Source organism: Lynx rufus, unplaced genomic scaffold, assembly GCF_022079265.1.
Source record: "Lynx rufus isolate CCGP_SWC_20201006 ecotype Redwood Valley unplaced genomic scaffold, mLynRuf1.p SCAF_12, whole genome shotgun sequence".
NCBI classification, from domain to species: domain Eukaryota; kingdom Metazoa; phylum Chordata; class Mammalia; order Carnivora; family Felidae; genus Lynx; species Lynx rufus.
The window spans coordinates 1,841,811-1,864,024 of record NW_025814826.1 but is presented as its reverse complement, the minus strand read 5'-3'; the positions used below and the strand labels follow the sequence as shown (position 1 = coordinate 1,864,024).

General features: G+C 38.8%; 1 long non-coding RNA gene across 1 annotated transcript in view; it reads left to right on the top strand.

The window, feature by feature from the left end:
• The window catches only part of LOC124507381 (uncharacterized), a 133,152-nt gene extending 111,661 nt beyond the window's left edge, over positions 1–21,491 (top strand). The window contains exon 5 of the long non-coding RNA XR_006961018.1: positions 20,064–21,491. This is a non-coding gene — a long non-coding RNA (uncharacterized LOC124507381). The remainder of the gene's footprint in view (positions 1–20,063) is intronic.
• Positions 21,492–22,214: the final 723 nt, after the last annotated feature.

The window sequence follows — 22,214 nt, the reverse complement described above, 5'->3', positions numbered from 1 at the left end:
TCTGTGCTGACAGCTCAGAGCCTGGAGCCTGCTTCAGATTCTCTCTCTCTCTCTCTCTCTCTCTCTGTGTGTCCCTTCCCCACTTGTACTCTATCTCTCTCTCTCAAAACTAAACAACAAAATTTTTTAAATAAATAAAACATACAAAATTTTAAAAACATGGCTCCAAAACAGTTTCAATAACCAGGAGGCAGAACAAAGTTTGATGCAGATAGATAGCACACAACCCTCAAACAAAAACATGCAGGTCAGTCAACCAAGGAATCAGGTCATGATCTCTTGGTTCATGGGTTGGAGGCCCGTGTTGGGCTCTTCACTGACAGTTTTGAGCCTGGAGCCTGCTTTTGATTGTGTCTCCCTTTCTCTCTCTGCCCCTCCACCAATTCTCCCCCACTTCTGCTTCTCAAAAATCAGTGAACTTAAGAAAAATATGAGTAACTCAGGGGCACCTGGGTGGCTTAGTCCACCGAGTGTCCTACTATTGATTTCAGCTCAATCACAATACCTCACAGTTCTTGAGTTCAAGCCCCACGTTGGGCTCTGAGCTGACAGTGCTGAGCCTGCTTTGGGTTTTCTCTCTCCGTCTCTCTGACCCTCCCCTGCTCTCTCTCTCTCTCTTTCTCCCAAAGATAAACATATTAAGAAAGAAAAGAATAGTAACTTCTATGATGAGTACAACAAAAATTTTAAACCACAAGTTTCACTTTACAATTTTCTGCACCAGCCTAAATTTTTGTGATATAAAGTTTGTCAAAAGATTCTTTAAAAAGCTCTACTGAGATATAATGAGCATATCACAGAATTTAAAGTAGATAATCCCATGGTTTTCATATATTCAGAGTTGTGCAGCTGTCAACACTCTCATTTGAGTTATTAAATAACAAATTAGTAAATAATAAACGTTTTTATTCCCCTACCCCAAAAGAAACCCCACAGTCACCAACAGTCACTCCCCTTTCTCCCCACCCTCTGGCAACCACTAATTTCCTTTCTGTTGCTATGGATTTGTTTATTTGAGACATTTCATACAAATGAAACCAAATGTGATGTTTTGTGATGGGCTTCCCTCTCTTTTAAAGTTCATCCATGTTCTAGTATGATCAGTAGTTATCAAAAGAAGTCTTTTAATACTTACTTATCGAATGCCTCTGGGAAATTTGTGGCTCATATGATGATAACTCCTTCATTGGGCTTAAAAGGATCAAAAAAGACACAAAAGTACCTTTTCACTGAAAATTAAAAAGAGTACGCATGTAGAAATGCTCTACACAAAACTGTTTATCAATTAATTTTAGCAACAGCCAAGAAAAGGGATTGATCTTATTTATACCCAAGGTGGTAAGACATCTCTATTATTTTTTGAAAAACACAAATGTTATAGGGCCAGAATCCTTCAATAAAACTGCTGACAATAAATCACCAAGTCACCTACGATTACAGATCTTCACAATGTGTTCTACTTAGGAAGGGATGACCTGACAGAAAAGGCTTAGGTACCTGACTTATTTGTGAAAAATTATTCTCAAGTTTAGCAATTCAAATGATTTGCTCCTAGACTTCCTATTTGGTTCCAAACTGCCTTATATTGTTTTAAGATGTTTTTGCTTCTTTCAAAGCAACCCTACCTCTTGATTTTTCTATTATAAAACTTGATACAAACTTTTAATCTGCAACAACATTAGAATCTAGTCACAAATTGTGTAGAAACCAGTCTACAATCCCTTTACATCTCCAAAGAGACTACTATTGTCAGTACTTTCCTGTCACACTACAATTAGTGAAAAAGGTGTAGAGGTCATCAATTAAGAACAGTTGATACATCAATTAGCTATGGATACAACACAATACAGAGACTGCAGCTTGTCCGGCCTTCTTGCATAGGGACTACTCTACTGTCTACATTTTTTCCAAATTCGAATCGAATGTTATCAGATGTATCACCATATTCCAAAGATGGAGGAAGATTCAATGACCCAGCCATTTCAGCAAGAAGTTGATTTATACTCTGCCTTGAATATGAATGCATTGGAGACTCGATTTGCTTCCCACTAACGGAATCTAATTCATCAATAAATATAACACAGGGAGCATTTGCTTTTGCTTCCCCTAGGGAAACAAAAGAGAGTCCAATAAGTTTAATGAAATCACTGCTTTTTGAACAGAGTCATATAAATATGAAAAATCTGTAAGATTGTCAAAAGCCAGCAAAAGACATTTGTTTGGGAGACACAGCACAAAAGGAGGTCTCTTTCTTTCTTTCAAAACTGATTTAAGAACAGTACCCTCAAAAAACGCGTATCATACACAATAATATACAACCCAAACAACTGAGTATTCACTCTTCCAACTGTACAAACCATAGACAATCAGATTTGAGGCTAATTATTCGTTGATTACATACTCTCAGATTAACAAATAAAATGAATTGGATGATAACAAAAAACCCAGCTGTACAACAGCCCCCAACCTCATCCAACACCTCTCCTGGCTCTTCTTTTTGGAGCACAAGTACAGTTCTGTTTTAGCTCCCACATTAAAGTATCTGAAACCAGACGCCCACAATGGCTAGGTCAGCTACCAATCATAATCACACAGCCAAGAAAGGGTTCAGAAGCCCACTTCCCCTAAAATGAAGAAAATTTGGAATTGTAAGAAAGATACATTAAAATGTCCTAAATAGATTTCTTATACGGCTGGTTCCCCCACCCACAAGCATCTCGTCTAATTCTGATTCAGAAGCATAATAAAAAGGAACATCAGCTTCTCCAGCCACAGCTCGAACAAGAAGTGTCATTCCTGTCCCTGGGGGTCCAACTAAAAGAAAAAATAAGTGAGAATGATTCCAATTAAAAATAAAAGCAAACCCTGATGTGAACCTATAAAACATAGTTAATAATTAATGTATATAGTTTGGAGGTTGAAGACACATGACCAGTATTTTGAAACAAAGCAAAACATGTCCCTCAATAATGATTCAACTTCAGGATCTTCTCCAAAACTAATTTCCCTCTATAAGTACTGCTTATCTATCGGTCCTCGACAAGTGAGAATCTTGAGAGAAAGGAATATAAAATTACTTATCACTAAACAAATAATAGTCACATCAAAACAGATTAAGGCATTAAACAACCAAATGTAATGCACGAACCCTTGACTTGATGATCTTCCATAAAAAAAGCATACATAAGAAATTCTAGGGACATTTGAGGAAAATTTGAAAAAAAACCTGGAGTACCAGATATTAAGGAAATAGTATTTAGTTTTCTTTGGTAGGATAAATTATTCTCTTTATTTAGGGCAAATGTGCTTAGTCTTAGGTAATGCATACCAAAGGCTTTTGATGTAAAGGAGTTCATGTCTACAGCTTTGTAACTTTTTCATGTGTTTGAAAATGTTCATAACAGCAGTCAGTTCTTCCAAGTTGAAATAACAGAATTCTTTGGTTTCCACAACTTTGAACTTTTCAGACTATATTTAAAAAGGCAACAAAACTATATTCATGCTATGTTTTAACATAAAACAGTCTTTTTAAAGGAAAGCGGAAAAATACCCTTCAGACTGTCCCCTTGTGTTGCCATGTTATTCCTAACTGGTTTAACTCCTCACCGTATCAATTTCTTATAGAATATATTTTGGTAGCTGAGAATTTTCCCACAATTTTATACAATACCCCTTGTGACTGGAAAGAAAAATGTAACTACTTTATGGTTTTAAACATGCTCTTTATGACGTCATAATCTTGACTTAATAAATGAACCCTAAATTAGCAGACTCATGGAAATAGTTCTAGGTACTTCTGAACATTCTCAGTAGAGACAGTGTGCAGCACAAAACCAAATGTAAATAGGAATGTCCCCTTTAACTCACCAATTCCATTTCTAGAATTGGAGTCTAGCTTAATGAATAAATAACACATGAGTAAATCTCCAGTGTATTCTAAGGAGTTAATTAAGCATGTGGGAAAACCTTGAGACCTTAAGATGATCACCACATCGCTGATTTTATTATCGTAATTAAACATTTTTATGTGAGTAGAGCTGACACACAGTTACATTAGTTTCAGGTATACAACATAGTGATTTGACAAGTTTACACATTATGCTATGCTCACCACACATGTAGTTACCTTCTGTCACTATGCGACACTACATTACAGTATCACTGACTATATTTCCTATGCTGGGCCTTTTATTCCTCTGACTTATTCATTCTACAACTGGAAGCTTGTCTCTCCCTTCCCCTTTGCCCACTTTGCCCAGCCCCCAATGTGCTCATTTTAACAGCCAAACACTGAAACCATTTAAAAGTTCAACCTAAATGATTAAAGTATAGTACAATTGTAGAGTATAAGGACACCATGAAGTCATTAGAATTTTGTTCCCTCACACGTGTTGCAGGGAGCATAGCTGGAGTCACAAAAGATGAGTCCACAAACAAAGTGCAGTTAAGTGAAGTTACTCATACTCAAGTCGGAACGAGGCCCCGACTCCAGAATGAAGCTTGTTTTTACTAGGACAATTGCTAAAGACTATGTGCATCAAGTCAGCTAAGCAAGTGTGTTAATGAGTCTAATGGTTTAGCTTTTCAAGGTTGAATTTTGAGTTAACTGGTTTCTCTATCACTAGGAAGGGTCAGGTGTGTCCCACCTTGGACAATGTTAAAGGCTCTAGGCATTCCTTAGGACCCGCAGCCAATGTTCAGCTATGGAAACAAGTCCTAAAGCCTTGCACCTTCTCCAGCCCTTCCCTTTTGAAGTCTTTTCCTTGGATGCTTCTCTCCTGCACCTCCCACATCTCCCCCTTTTTCTTTCCTTTGGTAAAGCTGGAGAGCAAAGACAGAGGCTCCTGAGGCATAGTCTCAGCTTTGTTGCTGTCCTCTTCTCCAGACTAGGTACATGTAAAGTAATAAGACACAGATTAATATAAAAATACCAATGGCAGAAAATCTTAAGGGCTTTAATTCATTGGTTTCAATTCCGAGATTCGATTAGTTATCTCAGAGAAGGGGCACCAGAAATCATCTCAAGTTTATTTTTGAACATTTCATAAATGTCCTTTTGCAATTGAGCTATATCAGCAGAGGTGTTACCTTGATTAAGAAGGTGTCGATGCACCAGGTCCCATGATATCTTAGATTGATTACATACACGAGGAGAGGGGTGACACAAAAGGTGTTATGTTCCAATCACACTGAAGCTTTGTCTGTTGTTGTAAACTAATAAATTGATCTGCTAGAAAAAGAACAGCTTGTTACAAGTCAGATAATTGGCTCTCTGTTCGGCTATCAATCAGCCGTTGGCTGTTCCACAGCCTTTCTGAATCTTGACCCCAGTTTTGTACAAAGTGAGTGGTTTGTACAGTCTGATGCAGTGCAAAACCGGCTGTTGCTGCTGTAGCTGTAATAGCTAGAAATCCAAGTACAGCAGTTACCAGTAAGGCTACAAGCCTTCGGGGGTGGTGGAAGACACATTTCAATATTTCATCTATGAGATACATTTCAGGGGAGTGTTGTCAAGACTGATCCATGATTACAAACATCCAAACCCCATTACGTGCCTTAAGGATATATAAGCTTTACTTTTCCTGGTTAAAAGAAATAGAATTAAGACAAGTATCAAAAGAACAATTATGGCAAGTAAGATGATTGTTATCAGGGTCCCAATGAGGCATGCCTAACATAAACAGAAAAGGAAGTCTGATACATGCTTGAATTTTATGAGTCTCATTTAATCTAAAAGAGATGGAGAATTTATTTGAAATATTCATCAAGTGGCCTTTCCAAGTGGCCATGCCTAATAATCTAGTACCAATTTTCCAAATTTCTGCATGAACTGTCCCATCAAGTAAACGTGGGCAGGGAGGAGCCAGCCCTCCTTCATGCCATACGGTGGGTTCAGATGTTACATCTGAAATGATGTCGTCTTGATATCGACGCCATGAGAGCTCTCTTTTGGAGCATTTGGTCCGAGCAGAGCCTACAGAGGCCCGATTAATGACGCTTCCTTTGGAAGTATTGAGAAGCACTCTACCAACCTCTCCTCAACAGAGCTCCCAATTAACCCACACCTCAGGATTTATCATCTTTATTAATTGACACCAAGGCAATTTAGGAGGGTGATCGTATATAATTCTTTGACTTCTCTTGGAGACTCCCTGTAGTAAGTACAATGTAGAGACATTAGTCCCATTGCGTATTTTTGCTATCCATGCCTATGAACGAAATGTAACACAGTGTTGCCTGTTCCAAAGCATATAGGTGGCCCATTTGCACCTACAGAATATTTGGGGATTACTTTTCCTTCTTCTTCTGGTTTAAATGGACCTCTATTATCATAAGGTCCAGGCAACCAGGCTGAATCATTTTCATAAACTGGGAAAGAGGGATCATCCCATGGAATTAATCTATTAAGAGACAGATTTGGAATATAACCCAACAGGTGTGATTCTCTTCAGTGCTCACAGTTAGGGTAAGAACCGACATCATGGCAATAAACAGAGTAGTAGAAGGCTTAGGTGTTCCTGTTTTTTGGAGGATCTGTTCTGCTTCTAGAGTCATCTTCTTCATCTGTCCCCATGTCGGAGGTTTGGCTTTTGTGGTGTCTTCGGTTCTTCTTTTTGGATCTCTCGTTCCAGGATTCATTCTTCCATATCTTTCTCCAGTGATCGAAAATTGTCCACTCTTTTTCTCTTCGCCCATCTGTTCATAGTGTGGTTTTAATTGCCAGGCTGGGAGCCAGATAGCCCCGTCATCTGTGCATACAAGAGCCAATCCTCGACCCCACAATTTAACACACCCAGGGCACCATTGGTTATTATCATTTTTCCAAAATATTGGCTGTGAAAGGGGTCTGGTATTAGAGACCGTGTGATGTTTTTTCAGCTGCGGTGAGCTTTGTTCACCTCTTAAATCCAAAGAATTAAGTGTAAAAAAATGCTTTCATTAGTTGATTCTTTGGATTCAAGGCTATATCCCCCTGTTTTGGTTTTTGTGACATGGTTTTTAATGTACGATTATCATGTTCAATAATAGCTTGAACTTGTGGATTATAAGGAATGCCTGTAGTGTGATGAATGCCCCATTTTTGGAAAAATATAAGAAAAGTGTGAGAAGTATAAGCAGGGCCATTGTCAGTTTTAAGATTCCAGGGGAGTCCCATCGTGGCAAATGCTTCTAAAAGGTGCTGAATAACATGGGCCGTTTTTTCTCCTGACAAAGGTGTAGCCCATATAAAACCAGAATATGTATCTATTGATGCACGTACATATGCAAGGCGACAAAATTGCAGAACATGAGTAACATCCCTTTGTCATAAATCATTAGGTTGTTGACCTCTGGGATTAACCCCCTGAGAGTAGGGAGGAATGACAATAGGCCCAAAGTGGGGCAGCCTGTGCTAATTTCTCTAGCTTGTTTAAGGGACATAGAAAAGCATTTACTTAAGCCTTTAGCATTAAATGAGTCAGCTTGTGAAAATCTTGTGTTGTAATAACAGGAGTTGCCAATAAAGAATCCGCTGTAGCCTTTCCTTCTGCCAAGGGGCCAGGGAGGCCAGAATGAGATCCTATGTGACAAATGTATATAGGATGGGATCGGTGTTGGAGACAATGTCGGACTTGAAAAAATAAGTCAGACAATTCTGAGCCATCTGAACACATAAATACTATTGGTTTCCAAATTTTCGATCATTTGTTTAGAATACGCTAAATCCGTTAAGAGAGTGATGTAGAAGGAAACATCCTTAAGTAACAAAAAATATGGCCAAGATTTCCGCCTTTTGTAGTGAGGCATATGGGGATTTTACATATTTAGAAGTAGGACCATAATATGCAGAATAACAGGATTTGTTGGCATCTGTAAAAATAATGAGGTCCATTTACAGGCACTGATTGTACAACTCGAGGCATGATAAAGGAGGTGGTTTTGATAAATTCAGTTAATTTGGATTTAGGGTAATGGTTGTCTCTGTGATGACCTACATAATCTGCAACTCCAAGTTGCCATGAAATGCATTGCTGATATGCCATGGATATTTGTGTGTGAGACAGAGGTACTATAATTGTCTCAGTCTCTTGTGTTGTTATTTCCTTAAGTCTATCCCCACCCTGAAAAATTAACTTTCCTATTTTGTCTAAATATGTAGATAATTTTTTAAAGGCTTTGTTGGAAAGAAATATCCATTCTATGATTCCATTAGCCTGCCAAAGTACTCCTGGAGGAGAATGAGGTGATGGTAAAATGAACAAGGAAACAGGTAGCGAGGGGTCAATTCGCAGAAGCTGACTGGAAGCAATCTTTTGTTCAATCCATTGTAATTCTTGGGATGCTTCCAGAGTTAATTTCCTAGGGCTATTTAAATGGGAATCCCCCTTACGTACATCAAAAAGAGGAGTCAGTCGGGGCGCCTGGGTGGCTCAGTCGGTTAAGCGGCCAACTTCGGCTCAGGTCATGATCTCACACTCCGTGAGTTCGAGCCCCGCGTCGGGCTCTGTGCTGACGGCTCAGAGCCTGGAGCCTGTTTCAGATTCTGTGCCTCCTTCTCTCTCTGACCCTCCCCTGTTCATGCTCTGTCTGTCTCTGTCTCAAAAATAAATAAACATTAAAAAAAAAAAAGAGGAGTCAGTCGATGAGCAGGTATACCTAGAGTAGGACCTAACCAGTTAATGTCTCCTAATAACTTCTTGAAATCATTCAAAGTATGCAAAGTATCTCAACGAGTTTGAACATTTGAAGCATTATTGAATTTTGTACTCATTTTTGACCTAAATAGAACAAGGGATCTTCAAATTGAATTTTGTCTTCTGCAATAATGAGGCCATATTTTGAGAGGGTTGCCTGAGCTGCTAAAAAGAGTGCATGTAAATCATGTCGTTCGGGTAAAGCTAGTAGGATGTCATCCATGTAACGGATCATCTTAGCATGAGGAAACTGAGATCATAAACATCGGAGAGGTTCTGCAACAAAAAGCTGACAAAGAGTAGGACTATCTAACTTTCCTTGAGGTGAAACTTTCCATTGAAATCTGCTTATGGGCTCCTCATGATTAATTACAGGAACGGAGAATGCAAATCTCTCCGAATCTTTAGGGTTTAAGGAAATGGAGAAAAAACAATCCTTAAGATCAATAATTATAAGTTTCCAATCTCCAGGGATAGCAGCAGGCATCAGAAGGCCAGGCTGTAGGAAGGCCAACCCCATAGGTTGTATGATTTTATTTATGGCTCGGAGATCAGTCAACATTCTCCCAAATATATATTGCATTAATAACAGATATTCAACACCTTAAAAAGAGGAAATTGTAGGAAATTCATCTGGAGATGCTCAAGGAGCCTTTTAGACATGGTACTAGTCCATGACTCACAATTCTCTGCTTTTCCATAATTGTATTGGTTTACAGGTGTGACATGAGTGGTCCATATCCTCTGTCCTCCTTAAAAAGTGTCCCCATCAGGGGGCGCCTTGATGGCTCAGTTAGTTGTGTCCGACTTTGGCTCAGGTTTTGATCTCATGGTTCATGGTTTTGAGCACTGCATCAGGCTTTGTGCTGACAGCTCAGAGCCTGGAGCCTGTGTCAGATTCTGTGCCTCCCTGTCTCTCTCTGCCCCTCCCCTCTCTCTCTCTCTCAAAAATAAACGTTAAAAAAAGTGTCCCTGTCAATGTTTATTTTGTATCACAGTCAATTTGTCCCTACCATGATGGGTTATCTCATGGAAAATCTTAACAAGTAGCCATTTACATTTATCTGGTACTACCTTATGGCCAACCTGGCTTTGCCAAAACCTATAACCATGCATATTATAATCTAATTATTCCCAGTATGACTGTCCAGAATTGCAGGCCACTTTTTGTGTGTTTCTGATGGAATCCTTGAAGATCTTCATGGATTTTTCTTTCTGTTCTTATGAAATCCTCGCATGCAGACTTTTATCAGGGCAGCCTATATAGCATGATGGCTAAGATTTAGAATGTGGATCTGGGCATGATTGTTACCATTATGCAGTAATTGCTATATAATGCAGACTGGCATTGGTCACTTAGGAAGACAACATCTAGACGTAAGGAAGGCCAGTGAGTGTTTCTTTGAAGAAACATTCTAGAGTTTCTCTAGAGGTGACCGAAAAATAAGTGCTTGGTAGCATTCTACCTTTTGCCATAGAAGAGCAAAGAGGGAGAGAAGAGTGCCCCACCTCCAAACCTACTTCCCTAGCAGCCAAGGTCAGCACATCAGCTAGTACTGACCCTGGCTGTGGGGACATAACAGCAAGCATGGAGAGACACCTGGCATTTGGTAATATCTGGGTGAGAATTTTCCAAGCTATTATAAACTATGATGTACATGGTACATTTCTAACGGGAAATTTTTGCTGTGAAAACACACGATGTCAGGAATTAAGACCTTTGATGATGCCACAACAGGAAAAGAGGTGGCAATATGATCACCAATCTTCACTTCTCTAACATCCTTGCTTATGGCTGTAACTGTACCACTGAAGTTCAGCGACAGTAATTTGTGTTTCTCCATTGTGTCATCAGCCCCATATAAAGTATTGCTGAAATATTAGCTGGAGGGGCTGACAGGAAAATAATCTTCTGAGTGGACACATATTTTATCAGTCTCAGCTTCCACAACGGATAACTGAGCAATGTGTTTGTGCCTTTCTGTCTCAGCTCTCACCTCTCCTACACTATAGGGAATCCAAGGTGTAGTGAGTAGACACCTGAGTTCTGTTTGCCTTTGTGAAGTTTGCTATCATAAGCCTTTCCAAGGAGAGTACACCTGGTTTCAGGAGTGAATAATCTACTCTGATCAATAGAGAGTTCTGGATAATCCTTCCCCTTACATTTAATAACAGCTTCTGCTGTACTTGCCATGTCCTATGGGCTTGTATCCTTAATATGTATCATCTGAAGTGTGATTGCTGGCACTTCAATCAAAGAGACACTTGTCAGGCTACAGAGAACAAATCCTGGAATAATGTGATCCATATTTCTCATTGCTTTATAAGAATAGATTACTATCACAAAATAATCATCACTTTGGTCGTCTGTGGCAAAAATAAGTTGCTGAAATGCCTCACAGCACATTGGTGGGTACTGAAGACGTATACCTGGGATTTCTTCACTTAGTTGTTTAATTCCACACATGAATAAAAGATGACAGAGTCTTTTATTTTGGTCTTTATCTTATCACCTACTCTCATCTCAGAATCTTGGCTTGCTTCCTGTTCCTGAAACCTAACATACTCAGAATCATAAGGCAAATATTTTGTAAGCTCGTGAGCTATTGCAAATACATCAGCTAGAATTAGTAATAGAAGCACTTCACCAGCCCCATGCATCTCAGTGTGCGATACATGTTTCCAATGGTTTCTAGAAGAAAAGTATCATTAGATTGTGTTTTGTTTACTATACATGAATCCTATCTCTTCTAGTTTTGCTAAAACGTAACCAAATTTGTCCATAAAGAACCCACACCCTTCCAAATAGTTTTCTTTACATTTGATGACCTTTATGTATATATTCATTTCCCCTTCCAGATTTTTGAAAACTGTCAAGTTGTCTGTCTTTGATGAAACACCAGTTTTCCTCCAATTTTTCTTTCTTGTGACCATGACAACTGTCATTTCCAAGAAATAGTCTAACAGTATAGTCTAATGTATATGATATTCATAAGTTTCTCTCTACAGACCTTTATTAACTTTGATGGTTGTTATGGCTTCCATTAGCTCATCAGAAAATAAAATGGAAGGCTGCTAACCCAGAGAAGAAGGTAGAGAGTTAGCCAAAATGCCGAGCCAGAGGAATTTATCCCAAATGAAAGAAGAAGATAAAGGCCACAGACAGAGATTTAAGCAAAACATATAACTAACATGTCTAATGGAGAATGTAAAGCAACAACCATAAGATACTCACTGAACCTAAGAAAAGAATGGAAGACATCAGTGAAACGCTGACAACAGAGATCAAAGAGTTAAAAAAAGAATCAATCAGATTGGGGTGCCTGGTTGGCTCAGTTAGTTAAGCGTCCAACTCTTGGTTTCAGCTCAGGTCATGATCTCCCAGTTCCATGAGTTTGAGCCCCATCTGTGTCTCTCCCTCTCTCTTTACTCTCCTCAACTCACGCTGTCTCTATCTCTCTCCAAATAAATAAATAACCTTTATATATATAAAAAAAAGAATCAATCAGAGATGAAGAATGCAGTAAATGAGGCTGGCAACAGGCTTGATGCAATGAACAGCAGACTGGAAAAAGCAGAAGAATGAATTAGTGGCCAAGAAGATAAAATAATGGGCAAAAATGAAGCTGAACAAAAGAAAGATGAATATGCAGCACAACAGACTTAGGAAATTCAGTGACTCCATCAAAAGTCATAACATTCATATTATAGGAATCCCAGCAGAAGAGAGGGAAAAGGGGGCAGAAAATTCATTTCAAGAAATAATAGCAGTATTTCTGAGTATATAGCTCAATCTGGGGAAGGAAACAGACATCCAGATCCTGGAGGCACAAAGAACACCCATCAAAATCAACAAAAGCAGGCCCACACCAAGGCATATTGTAATTAAATTTATAAAGTATAGTGATAAAGGAAACATCTTAAAAGCAGCAAGACAAAGAAGTCCTTCACTTACAGGAGAAAAACCCATAAGGCTAGCTGGAGATTTCTCAACAGAAACTTGGCAAGCCAGGAAGGAAGTGGCATGATATATTCAAAGTGCTGAATGGGAAAAATCTGCAGCCAAGAATACTCATCCAGCAAAGCTATCATTCAGAATATTTCCCAGACAAACCAAAACTAAAGGAGTTCATGATTACTACACCAGCCTTACAAGATAGACTGAAGGGGACTCTTTGACGGCAAAGGAAAGGCCAAAAGTGTCAAAGACAAGAAAGGATCAGAAAATCTCCAGAACAATGACCAAAACAAGCAATAAAATGGCAATAAATACCTATCTATCAATAAGTACTTTGAAAGTAAATGGAACAAATACTCCAATCAAAAGACGTAGAGTGCCAGAATGGATAAAAAAAAAAAAAAGACCCATCTATATGCTGCCTGCAAGACTCTGCAGATCTAAAGACACTTCCAGATTGAATGTGATGGGTTGGAGAAAACATTTATCATGCAAATGGATGTCAAAAGAAAGCCCAAGGGTTAATACTTATATTGGACAAACTAGACTTTTTGTTCTTTTTATCCTGCTTTGCTATCAGTGTAGTACTGGCCTCGTGGAATGATTTTGAATGTGTTCCCTCTATTCCATTATTTGTAAGATTTTGATTAAGGTTGTCATCCATTATTTCTTTTTATTTATTTATTTTTTCAAAATTTTTTTTAAATATTTATTTATTTTTGAGACAGAGAGAGACAGAGCATGAATGGGGGGAGGGTCAGAGAGAGAGGGAGACACAGAACCAGAAGCAGGCTCCAGGCTCCGAGCTGTCAGCACAGAGTCCGACGCGGGGCTCAAACTCGTGAACCACAAGATCATGACCTGAGCCGAAGTCGGACACTTAACTGACTGAGCCACCCAGGCTCCCCCATTATTTTTTTAATGTTTGGTAGAATTCACCAGTGAAGCCAGATGGTCTTGGGATTTTTTGTGCTGGGAGATTTTTGATTACTAATTCAACTTTCATTCTTGTCATTGGTCTAAGATTTCTTACTTCTTGGATTCAAGATTCATGATTCTATCTTGGTAATTTGCGCATTTTAAAGAATTATCTTATTTCTAAATTATTTGATTTGTTAGTATATAACTGCTTATAATAATCTGTAATCACACTATGTACTTCTGTGGTTATCTGTTGTATTGTTTTTCCCTCCATTTCTCATTTTCATTTTTTAGTCTTCTCTCTCTCTTTCTTTTTTTCTTTCTCTTTTTTTTTCTTTTGCTTAGTGTAGTTAAAACATTGCCAATATTTGGGTTTGTTTGTTTGTTTTTGGAAAAAATGGTCATTACTTTAAATGTTATGTTATTGTTTATTCTAGTTTCTATTTTATTTATTTCTGATTTTTCTTTGTTATTCCTTCCTCTATTAAATTTCAGCCAAGCTCCTTCTTTTTATAGTTCCTTATGGTGTAATGGTACAATGCTTATTTGAACTCTTTTAAAGTTTGTTTGTTTGTTATTTATTTTTAGAGAGAGAAAGCGTGAGTGGGAGAGGGTCAAAGAGAGAGTGAGAATTCCAAGCAGACTCCACACTGCCAGCGCAGAGCCCCATGTGGGGCTCAAACTCACAAACTATGAGATCATGACTTGAGCTGAAGTTGGACACTTACCCAACTGAGACATCCAGGTGCCCCTGAACGTTTTTTCTTAATACAAGCATTTATGGCATCCATTACACTCTAACATCTGTTTCTGGTGCATCCCATAGGTTTTGGAATATTGTGTTTTCTTTTTGGTTTTAAGACATACTTTGACTTGTTCGATTTCTTATTTGGTCCATTGCTTGTGCAGTAGTGTGTTATTTAATATTTACATATTAAATATTTATTATTTATTGCAAAAAGAGAAGGAAAAGAAAATGATAGTGAACTATTTGAAAATGGTACCATATTGAAAACCAACATAGAAGAGTATTTCATAAACTTTATCACCAAAATCAACCATCACAGTTGCAAGATGCTCCCAAAGGAAATATGGTTTTTTTCATTCCAAGTTTTTTTTTAACTTCCTCCTTTGCATAAACTGCTGAAGAGATCATTTCAAATTTTGTTTCTGTTTCTCCTGATTCCAACCGCATCTTTATATTTAAGAAGTTTTGGCTCACCACACAGAGGACTAAGAAATCCACTCTTATCTGATATGTACTCAGAGGTACATGGATGTATCTGTCCATCACATAGGCCAACGTAGGTTCCACAAACCAGGAATGAGGAACCAAAGGAGTCTCATTGTTTTTGTGCTCAAAAACATAGGGTGTTCTCCACCAGAAATTCCAGCTCTACAGGCAACATAATGACAATCAATTCATACCTTTCAGTACTCACTCTAAACGTTAATGGACTAAGTGCTCCAATTAAAATACATAGGGTCACAGAATAGATAAGAAAACATTATCTAACTCTATGCTGTTTACAAGAGACACATTTTAGACCTAAAGACACCTTCAGGTTGAAAGTAAGGGGATGGAGAACCATCTATCATGCTAATGGTCGCCAAAGAAAGCCGGAGTAACCATACTTATAGCAGACAATCTAGATGTTAAAATAAAGACTACAACAAGAGATGAGGAAGGGCATTATAACTTAATTAAAGGGTCTATCCACCACGAAGATCTAACAATTGTAAACATTTATGTTCCAAATGTGATAGCACCCAAACATAGAAATCAATGAATCACAAACAGAAAGAAACTCATTGACACTAATACCAGGATAGTAGGGGACTTCAACACCCCACTTATGACAATGGACAGATCATCTAATCAAAAAACCAACAAGGAAACAATGGCTTTGAATGACACATGGGATGGGATGGACTTAACAAATACATTCAGAACATTTCATCCTCAAGCAGCAGAATACACATTCTTCTCAAGTGCACATGGAACATTCTCCAGAAGAGAACACATACTGGGATGCAAACCAGCCTTCAACAAGTACAATATGATCAAGGACACACCGTGCATATTTTCAGATCACAATGCTATGAAACTCGAAATCAACCACAAGAAAAAAATTGGGAAAGATGACCAATACTTGGAGACTAAAGAACATCCTACTAAAGAATGAAGGGGCTAACCAAGAGGTTAAAGAGGAAATTAAAAAGTACATGGAAGCCAATGAAAATGATAACACTGCAGCCCAAAACCTCTGGGACACAGCAAAGGCGGTCATAAGAGGGAAGTATATAGCAATGCAGGCCTTCCTAAAGAAGGAAGAAATGTCTCAGATACATAACCCAATCTTACACCTTAAAGAGCTAGAAAAAGAACAGCAAATAAAACCCCAAGCCAGCAGAAGACAGGAAATAATCAAGATTAGAGAAAAAAAAATCAATGCTATCAACGCCAAAAAAACCCAGAAGAGATCAATGAAACCAGGAGCTGGTTCTTGAAAGAATGAACAAAATTGATACAACCCTAGTCAGTTTGATCAAAAAGAAAAAGGAAAGGACCCAAATAAATAAAATCAAGAAGGAAAGAGGAGAGATCACAACCAACACTGCAGCAATACAAAAAATAAAAAGAGACTATTATGAGCAGTTATACGCCAAAAGAAATGGGAAATCTGGAAAAAATGGACAAATTCCTAGAAACATATAAACTACAAAAACTGAAACAGGAAGAAATAGAAAATTTGAACTGGGGCAGCTGGGTGGCCGAATAAGTTAGGTGTTTGACTTTGGCTCAGGTCATCATCTAACAGTTCATGGGTTCAAACTCCTGGTCGAGCTCTGTGCTGACAGCTCAGAGCCTGGCACCTGCTTCAGATTCTGTGTCTCCCTCTCTCTCAGCCCCTCCCCTGCTCATGCTCTCTCTCTCTCTCTCTCCTTCTCCCTCTCCCTCTCCTTCTCCCTCTCCGTCTCTCTCTCTCTCAAAAATAAATAAGCATTCCATTTTTTAGTTAAAAAATAAATAAATAAATAAAAAGAAAATTTGAACAGACCCATAACCAGTAAAGAAATCAAAAATCCCTCAAAAACTAAGAGTCTGGGGCCAGGTGGCTTTCCAGTAAAGAAGAGTTAACACCTATTCTTTTAAAGCTGTTCCAAAAAATATAAATGGAAAGAAAACTTCCAAACTCATTGTATGAAGCCAGCATTACTTTGATTCCAACACCAAAGATCCCACTAAAAAGGAGAACTTCAGACCCAATTTCCCTCATGAACAAGGATGCAAAAATCCTCAAAAAGATACTAGCCAACTGGACCCAACAATACATGAAAAGAATTATTCACCATGGCCAGGCTGAATTTATAATGGGATGCAGGGCTGGTTCAATATCTGCAAAACAATCAATGTGATACATCACATCAATAAAAGAAAGGACAAGAACCACATGATCCTCTCAATAAATGCCAAAAAAGCATTTGACAAAATACAACATCCATTCTTGACAAAAACACTCAAGAAAGCAGGGATAGAAGGATCATACCTCAAGATCATAAAAGCCATGTAGGAAAGATCCACCACTAATATCATCCTCAATGGGGAAAAACGGAGAGTTTTCCCCCTAAGTTCAAGAACAAGACAGGGATGTCCACTCTCACCATGGTTATTCAACATAGGATCGGAACTCTTAGTTTTCAGCACTCAGACAACACAAAGGAATAAAAGGCATCAAAATCAACAAGGAGGAAGTCAAACTTTCAGTCTTCCCAGATGGCATGATACTCTATATGGAAAACCCAAAAGATTCCACTCACAAAACTGCTAGAACTAATCTATTAATGCAGCAAAGTCACAGGATATAACATCAACGAACGATACACCAATAATGAAGCAACAGAAATAAATCAAGGAATCGACCCCATTTACAATTGCACCAAAACCCATAAAATACCTAGGAATAAATATAACCCAAGAGGTGAAAAGTCTATACACTGAAAACTATAGAAAGCTTATGAAAGAAACTGAAGAAAACACACACACAAAAGGAAAACGATTCCATGCTCCTGGATTGGAAAAATAAATATTGTGAACATGTCAATACTACCCAAAGCAATCTATATATTCAATTTCAAACAACACCAGCATTATTCACAGAGCTAGAACAAACAATCCTAAAATTTGTATGGAATCACCAAAGACCCTGAATAGCCAAAGCAATCTTGAAAAAGAAAACCAAAGAAGGAGGCATCACAATCCCAGACTTCAAGCTGTATTACAAAGCTGTATTCATCAAGACAGTATGGTACTGGCACAAAACAGACACTCAGATCAATGGAACAGAATAGAAAACCCAGACATGGACCCACAAACGTATGGGCAACTAGTCTTTGATACAGCAGGAAAGAATATCCGATGGCATAAAGACAGTCTCTTGAGCAAGTGATGCTGGGAAAACTGGACAGTGACATGCAGAAGAATGAACCTGGACCACTTTCTTACACCATACAAAAAATAAACACAAAATGGATGGAAGACCTCAATGCAAGACAGGAAGCCATCAAAATCCTCAAGGAGAAAGCAGGCAAAAACCTCTTTGACCTTGGCCGCAGCAACTTCTTACTCAACACGTCTCTGGAGGCAAGGGAAACAAAATCAAGCATTAATTATTGGGACCTCATCAAGATAAAAAGTTTCTGCACTGTGAAGGAAACAATCAGCAAAACTAAAAGGCAACCAACGGAATGGGAGAAGATAGTTGCAAATGACATATCAGATAAATGGTTAGAATCTAAAATCTACAAAGAACTTCTCAAACTCAACACCCAAAAAACAAATAATCCAGTGAAGAAATAAGCAAAAGACATGAATAGATACTTCTCCAAAGAAGACATCTGTATGGCTAACAGACACATGAAGAAATGCTCCATATCACTCATCATCAGGGAAATAACAAATCAAAACCACAATGAGATGCCACCTCCCACTTGTCAGAATGGCTAACATTAACTATTCAGGCAACAGCAGATGTTGGTGAGGATGCAGAGGATCTCTTTTGCACTGCTGGTGGGAATACAAACTGGAGCAGCCACTCTGGAAGGCAGTATGGAGCTTCCTCAAAAAGTTAAAAAGACAACTACCCTATGACCTAGAAATTGCACTACAAGGTATTTATCCAAGGGATACAGGTGTGCTGTTTTGAAGGAACACATGCACCCCAATGTTTATAGCAGCACTATCGATAATAGCCAAAGTATGGAAAGAGCCAAAATGTCCATCGATGGCTGAATGCAAAAAGATGATGTGGTATGTATGTGTGTGTGTGTATATCTATATCTATATCTATATCTATATCTATATCTATATCTATACCTATACCTATATCATCTATATATCTATATATGCCTATATAGATATATCTATATCTATATCTGCATACAATGGAGTATTACTCAACAATCAAAAACAATGAAATCTTGAAACTTGCAACTACGTGGATGGAACCAGAGGGTATTATGCTAAGTGAAATTAGTCAGAGAAAGACAAATATTACATGACTTCACTCATATGAGGAACTTAAGATACAAAACAGATGAACATAAGGGAAGGGAAGCAAAAAGAATATAAAAACAGGGAGGGGGCAAAACATAAGAGACTCTCAAATATAGAGAACAAACAGAGGGTTGCTGGAGGGGTAGTGGGGGGGTGGGCTAAATGGGTAAGGGGCATTAAGGAATCTCCTCCTGAAATCATTGTTGCACTATATGCTAACTAACTTGGATGTAAATTAAAAATAAATAAACAAAGTAATTAATTAATTAATTTTAAAAAACAACATTGGGTGTTCTATCCTGAGTTATGAAACAGGTAAAAATCTAAGCTGTCTTTGGCACGACAATAAGAGGGTGTTGAAGTAAGCAATTTTGTTCTACAACTGAAGGGCTTTTTAAATAAGTCTTAAGATATTTGTGTTCAAACTGACATTTTAGGTAACCTGGTAGAATTGTTTTCAAACCTTCATAAAAGGATGGCCAATTATGGTTGTAGCCAAATTCAGATAGAGATTTTACCAAATCAAAAAGAGTCTCATACTCTTCAATTGGTTTTAGAGAAGGAAAAGTTTGTATTTCTCCACTTAAGATTTCCCTGATATTTCTTTGGAGTCCTCTTTTAGGAGCTATTTCGACAAATACAGCATTTTCTCTTCCTTTGACTGCAGCTGTGATAACCTGGGTGAAAGCAATTGGTTCTCAAACATTTCTAGACCTCTATTTGCCAATAGCAAAATCTTCTCCAGAAGCTGTTTTTCTTTTAACCGTTGAAATGAGTTCCATTTCTGATTCCGTCCTCACCAAACTCCCAAAGCATCCTTGAGTACGGGATCCATCATCTTACTATGATAAGCAGCTAGAGCTGATAAGATAGGCAGAAATATATTCCTCTTCTCAAACTGCTCAGCTAGCTTTCCACAACACCTGACTATAACTTTTGCTTCTCCTGACAGAGTACAAATGTTAAAGATACAATGCACACCTTTATGGAAAGAGAGAAAAGTGCCTCCGAGATCTCCTTTGCAGGAATGTTTCTGACCACCAACATTCTCCCTCCAACCACCTCTGCCTATGACCTGCTCTAGCGGTGGATCACCTTCACAGCATCTTCAAGGGAAATGACCCCTGCACAGTGGACAGCAGCAACGTCTTCCACTGAGGAACCTAATATGGCATTAGGAAAAATGCCCCAGTATTTACGGACAGTCATCAAAGATACTTAGGGTGTACAAAAGAGAGATTGGACTATTTCAGGATTTGAAAATTACTCATGGCTATTCTGCATTAATTCAAGGAGACTGATGGGCTTATACTGGAGAAACAACCTGGCAGTTTCCTGAGACTTTTCTCTGAACACTGGTTCACATGTGAGTGGGATCTTGCCCATCCATTGGTAGTGGAGTCCATTTCCACAGAATATGAATATTAGTTGGGGGGGACCCCAAGTTTTAACTGTTCCCTCTGTGGCTGCTGATTCTAGCTGTTGCCTTAGATGTTCTGAGGAAATTATTACAAATGCTTTCCTGTATAGGTAGCTTGTGTGGCTCCTTCTACAGGATGCTGTATAGGCCAGATTTTGCAGTGATTTGGGCCCAGATGATGAGCCATGTCTTCCACTGGGAGCTGGAGGGATTTCCTTAAAGCTGCAGACTATGAAAATGTTTCATACAGCCTCCTAAGATTTTGAGATTGCTGTTTCAACTGTCTGATGACAACATAGATGTTGGCTACCCTAGATCCAAAACTGCGAACCCAAGCTCCTCTGCCAAATTCTTGGAATTCTTCCCAAGCCTCCAGGCTTCCTAGAATGGGCAGATCCAACCACTTATCCTGTTTACACTGTCTCACTAGTGCAAAGATGGAAGAATTTTTTGATGGGCATCATCAGAAGTAACTTAATGAGGCCTGCTATTCCCACTGAAGATTTCAGTGTGGCCACTGTTGCCTTTCACTGATCCAATCTTCAGACCAGGAGCCCCCTGTGGCTTGTTTCTTCCAGTGGTGTTTGCCAAGAAGGGTGTCCAATTCAGTGAGATCTCCAGCAGACATTCCAATGCTGTGAGCCTCGATGTGCTGCATTCTTAATGGGTCAACAGGAGTCAAACAGATGCTCTATAGGAGCCTCCCCTGCTGCCTCTGAGATGGTCTGGTGATGAGAGGAGCTGATTACCCATCTTGACTGACAATCATCTTGAGGATTCCCCAGACTGTGGTTTGGTCTTCTAGTGCCTCATAAAGGAAATAATAAAAAGCATTTCAGCTTTCATCTTCAAAATTAATTTGTAACGGTGACAGTGATAACTAAATAATGTAACAGTTTGTAATGAGTGTCAATATGGTGCATTGTGCTAACTCAGGATCAATAAAACATGGTTCTTACCTTCTCCCTTATTTACTATCTAGCATAATCATTCACAAATTTTGGAGTGAATTTAAGATCTGGGAAACTTGAGAGTGATGTCGCCAAAATAACAATGTAGGAGACCTCCATCCCATCACCATGATCAACAGACAGCTATCCATGAAAAAACAAAAAATGGCTCTGGAAGAGCCCAAGAGTCCTCCTCAGAAACTTCAGCGACACAGTGGGGCAAAACAAAACAAACAAACAAAAAACAAATTGAGAATAACTACCCAAAAAGAAAAGAACACTTCATTTTGCCTGCATCATCTCATCCCTCAAGTTGGCACTGCTCAGTGCCAAGAAGGAAGTTCCCAGCTAACAAGAGTCCCACTTACCAGAAAAAGAAGAGCAGGGTGAGTGACCAGTTTCCCTTGCCTTTTGGAAGGTCCCACTTCAGTTTCATCCCACCCAGAGACCAAAAGAGCTGACATGTACAGAGGAACAAGAAAGAAGTGCAGGAACTACTCATAGAAGCCACGCAGCAGGACCTACTCTCCAGAAAAACCCAGCAGCTTTTGCCACTGAAGAAATCAATGACCAAATTAGCCTCCATGGAACCCCTGCAGTTTTCATCAGCTTTCACCCCACAGGTACTGGCATTCGCTGACACCAGTTTCCCTAGTCTCTTCCCACTACTTCCCCTGTCCTGTTCCCATAAGGGCCTGGAAACTGCACCAGCAGCCATCCCAGGTCTCTGTGG